We start from the raw sequence: 5174 nt of genomic DNA, 5'->3' as shown, positions 1-5174 counted from the left end.
GTTTTTGTTTTCCCTGTAGAGATTACAAAGCTGTTCATAATTTCCGAAAGGTGGAGGGGTGTGTTCCTATCCAGGGCTCCAAGTCCCTTAGAGGAATTTTCGTGTGTGTGTGTGTGTGTGTGTGTGTGTGTGTGTGTGTGTGTGTGTGTGTAGGGGAAAAGTGTTAGTGTGTTTCTGGAACATCAAACAGAAATCCCAAAGCATTGTGTATTTTCTAGGTAAGGGGCCATAGAGTCAGGACCCTAAAAAGCTCATGAAGCCCTTCCTGAGGGAGGGAGGGGGAAGGAAGCCATTGTTGAGGGCCCTGTGCGTTTCTGTTAAAGGCAGTGGGAAATGTGGCCGCCACGACAGGAGGTGGTTGCACAGTATGACTAATGTAATTGCATCACTACACTGTACACTGGAACATGTCAAATAGCCAGACATATCTATCTGCAACAGCGAAAAGCGAAAACACTGCAGGGGACCTGATTCTGCTAAGTAATATCTCTACTGTGGCCAGAGGGCGGGTTCTTGCTGGGCCTGAACTGCTGGAATGTCATGAGAAGATGCCTTGGAACGCAGCTTCACGAATAGCTACAACTGTCAGTGAGATCTACAGTAACTGTCCTCCATACCCTGGTCCCCGGAGCCCAGCCACTTCCCGGACTAGCAAAAGCAGGTTTTGTGCTAAAGACAGCACTGTCCAGACCAGAGCGAACACTACACAATCTTCCTTTCAGGGCTTGGTCTGTAGAGACCTGGAGTTCTCCCTAGGAACAAGAGTGGTGGCACCTCTCCTCCTCCCTGGCCCCCCTCCCATCCCCCCATGGGAGGCAGTGCCCCTTCCTCCTATGCCTATGCACACCCTGCGATTGCTGCCTGCTGTCAGCCTCACTCAGCCCTGTGTCGGGGAACCTCCCTGAGCTGGCCTGGGAGAACAACTCCGCAAGTGGGGAGGCTGCCCAGCCACGCGCCCTCTGAGCTCAGTCTCACGCTGGGAGGCTTGCCCCCATCTCCAGCCTCGTTCATCCTTTGGTTTTGAACTCCTCGTTTTGTGCCACCACGGCCCTGGGGACGTGAAGCAGAGAGGACACAGGACGACGTGCGGATGTTGTCATTGTTGTTGGGTGCCGGTGACGGAGTGGAACGGTCCCACAAGGTCTGTGAGTCTGTAACCTTTCTACAAGAGAAGACTGCAGGAACCTCTCCAGCCATGACCAGCTGGTTGTCAGCCCCCAGGCCTCCTTTGTGGAGGTCCCCACTACCATCCAGTCCGTTCCCTCATAGACACAGACACCGTCCATCTTCATGGGAGCAATCTCATCTTTCTCCCAAGCAGTGACCAACTACCTTTCCTTAGTCGCCCAAGGCCTAACCCGCAGTACCACTGTACCTTTCCTTCGCCTCCCAAGGCCTAACCCGCAGTACCACTGTACCTTTCCTTCGCCGCCCAAGGCCTAACCCGCAGTACCACTGGGGCTGCTTTGGTGGAGGAATCCCTGAGTAGTCGTAAGACACAAAAGAGCTGGTTTATGGGCATCTTTACTCATTTGGGAGCCTGGGTGGTATAGTGGTTACAGATTGGGCTGTGATCCTCAAAGTCAGAACTTTGAAACCACCAGCCAGCTCTGAGGAAAAAAGCCTGGGTTTTCTACTCCCATAAGGAGGTGCAGTCTTGGAAACTCACGCACAGTTCTGCCCTGTCCTGTAGGGCCGCTGGGAGTCGGCATGGACTCGATGGCTGTGCGTTGGTTCCGAGTTTTCCATCTCAATTCGTTTAACTCAGATTTATTCCCAGTAAAGTCTCCTTTTACAGAATATGGACACTTAGAGAGATGAAGTGACTTTCCGTAGGCCATGGCCTTGAGCTGGTGGCTCTCTAACTTCAAACTCCACACACCAAATGTCTGCTCCCTCCCAGCTGCCTCTGGTCTAGAAGATTCACTCTGCTTGGAAGAATGGGTAGCCGTCTAACAGTGGGAGCAAAGATTAATTCGAATGCCAGGGGCTTGGTGCTAGTCCCTCATTCTCGAGTGCTGGTGGAGCAGGGAAAATCAGAGCACATGGAGTTCCCAGACTGCTTCATCCACCTTTTACTGATCTCTTCCAGCCACAAGCACATTCTGACAGTCCCCAAATTCATTTCTGTCTCCATCCTGGACTTCTCTAAATTCCAATTCTATTTTTTTAAAAACCATCTGCCTTCAAAAAAGAATCATCTGCCTTCTATTTCCTCTTGAAAGTCTGAAACCCAGAACCACACCCCCAACCATTGGGTCAATACCAACTCAAAGCAAATCTCTAGCACACAGTAGAACTGCCCTCTGTGGGTTTTCAAGACTGTACATCTTTATGGGAGCAGAAAGCCTGATTGCTCTTTCCCCAAGGAGTTCTGGGTTCTGTTTACCTGGCAGTTAGCAGACCAATTCATAACCCTCCCTGCCACCAGAATCCAAAAGATTTTCAAATAGAACTTATTTGAAGTTTTGCCTCTAACGTCTGCTCCGTTTGGAAAATACCAGGGAAGCTTTTCCTGAACAACTGAGTATTCAACATTGCAAGTTCATCCCCTTCTTTCCCTTCCCCTTGCTTAATTGTTCTATTTTTCTCTATGGTGATATAGCTGCTGTTCTTCTTTAAGAACGTGTGTGTGCGTATACAAAAAAAAAAAAAAGGCAAAAAGCAACCGGTCAAGGATGCACCCACCCAGAAGTTCCTTGGGAGAAAGATCTTGCAATCTTCTCTTGTAGAAAGGTTACAGACTAACAGGCTTTATGGGACAGCTCCACTCCAGCACTGGCACCCAACAACAATGCCAACCTCTCTGGTGGCATAGCAGTCAAGGTGCTCAGCTTCTAACTGAAAGATCATCAAGTAGAATTCACCTGAAGTTTCGGGGAAGAAAAGGCGTGTCCATCTGTTCCTGTACAGGTGGATGCCCCAGAGCTACTCTGGGCCACTTCTGCACTGTCATACAGGGTTGCTCTCAGTTGCAATCAACTCAACAACACATTTGTGTATGTGATCCTGTTTGGCAATAGGGTTCTCTTTATAATATGGATTAGAGCATGGCTCTAGTAAAGTGGGTCCTAAACCTAAGCCCTTCTGAGTCACAAAAAGGGCAGAAGCAGTTCTTTAGGCATCTCATACTGATGTTAAGAAACACAGAAATGGTAAGGATTGCCAAAGACCACTGGCACAAACTAGGAGTAAACGGTTTGCAGGAGTTGACGTGGCTCAGACCTTGATTTAACGTTTACCCTCCAAAATGGTGGTGGGGGGAAAATGAATTCTTGTTCTTTAAAGCTACCTCCTTGTATGATCCTTGTGATGCCAGCACTGAGTAAGACATGACCGAATTGGGCCACTAGGAGAAAGGTGAGGCTTTCTATTCTGCGGAGCTCCAGACACAGTTCTGTCCTGTCCTACAGGTCTCTGGGAGTTGGAGTCAACTTGATTGGCAGTGGGTTTGGTTGGAACAGGGTCATTAATAAATATTAAACAAATAAACCTGTGGAAACCACTAAGAACATAGAAGAGCACAGTAAGCAGTAGTCATTTTTACCAGGCTGTGATATTCCTGGGGCCTGGTAGTGTAGCGGTTCCACGTTGGGCTTCCATCCATAGGTCGTCAGTTTGAAACCAGCAGCCGCTCCTTAGGAGACACACAGGTTTCCACTGCCAAACAAAAGTTGCTGTCTCGGAAACCCACAGGAGGGTGGCTATGAGTCGACATCGAGTTATGATATGCATAGTGAATCTGCTGTCCAGACTCGTAATGGTGTGAACTGCCTGCCTCCCCAAAAGGAATCTCTCTTCATTTTGTAGTGGCACAGTGTATTCCAGAATTTGACACCGATACTTCTTTGTATACTTCCTTAGAAGTAGGTGGCCCATTACTGCTGAGAGTTGAGGGAAAGATTCTTTCAGAAGATCTGAAAACCACTTTTGACCTGGGCTGTGTCAGCGTCACTTGCTCTCCTCCTCATCTGTTATGGGAAGCTAGGAAGGGGAGGCGAGATTCAGAGAGAGAGAGAGAGGAAGATCCCCCTTTATGACTGTCAGGGGAATTCTCATGAAGACTCTAAGGATGGGGCTAGGGTGGGCTGTGTGGGGAGGAATGAGGAAGGGGTGTGACTTCATGCACCCCGGCTGCCTTAGGGCTAGGAATGGACTTCCCTGTAGCTCTTTGGGAGGGCTCACCCCGTGGGGACTAAAAGAATCTTGGCAGAAGCTGCACGGTGATCTTCCCTCACCTCCACCTGCTTCTCCCAGAGGTGCCCCCACCCCCCCTTCCCTCCTTCAGAACTTTGCCCAACTATCTGCCCAACTTAAATCCTCAGCTGCACCAGCAGGCAGAGGACTCTCAGACCATCTCTCATGCAGGCCCCAGGGTCTGCATGGGGTAATTGTCTCCTCCTCCCACTCAGGAAAGTTCAGCGCGGAGAGTGATTTTTCTTCAATTCTCGGCCCTTCTAGTTCCCAGGGGAGGATCTGGCACCCCTGGGTGACCAAATTCTTTGGGATGAATAAATCTTCATACGGAGTTTACTTCATTCCACCCAGCAGTCCCGGACTTTAACTGAGCAATCGCCCTTTAAATGCAGCAAATCTCGCACCATTCTCGCAAGGGTTCTTCGAGGGAGGAGGCGTTATTCCTTCCCCTTGGACAAATACAGTGAAGGAACAGCTCTGGGTCACCCAACAACGGATGGAGTTGGGGTGGAATCCGGACAGCTTGGGTCCAAAGCCTGGCTCCTAACCTCCTTTTAGGAGAGGTCAAAAACCAAAATTTAAACTCCCCCTCCCACCCTCTCCCCGACAGCAGCAGCAGGGGCAGCAGGTGGGGATCCTCACCCGTCTGCAGGTGGGAGGAGGCCAGAGGGGCGCCCACCCAATTGCAAAACATCCCTTTGGCGGACCCTTTAAGTCAGCCTGGGAGTCTCTTCCCGGACGCGCCCCTCCGAGTCCCCGCGGTGCCCACACAACTCCAGGGTTCTGCGCAGGGCGGAGCGGCGGCCACCAAAGGGCCTGGGGACCCGACCGGGCGAAGGCGCGGGTTTCCCCAGCGCGAGGCGTGGCCACCGTCCGGATCCCCGTGGAAGACCCCGCGGGAGAGCGCACGTCGCTAAGGAAACCAGAAAGGGGAAACCAGGGTGCTGAGAGCTGAGAGCCGCGGCCGCAGGCGCGCC

Source organism: Echinops telfairi, unplaced genomic scaffold (assembly GCF_000313985.2).
Source record: "Echinops telfairi isolate 266 unplaced genomic scaffold, ASM31398v2 ScPeMD7_3533;HRSCAF=4204_0, whole genome shotgun sequence".
Classification (NCBI taxonomy): Eukaryota; Metazoa; Chordata; class Mammalia; order Afrosoricida; family Tenrecidae; genus Echinops; species Echinops telfairi.
The sequence above is the reverse complement of the archived record's forward strand: the minus strand, read 5'-3'. Positions refer to the sequence as shown.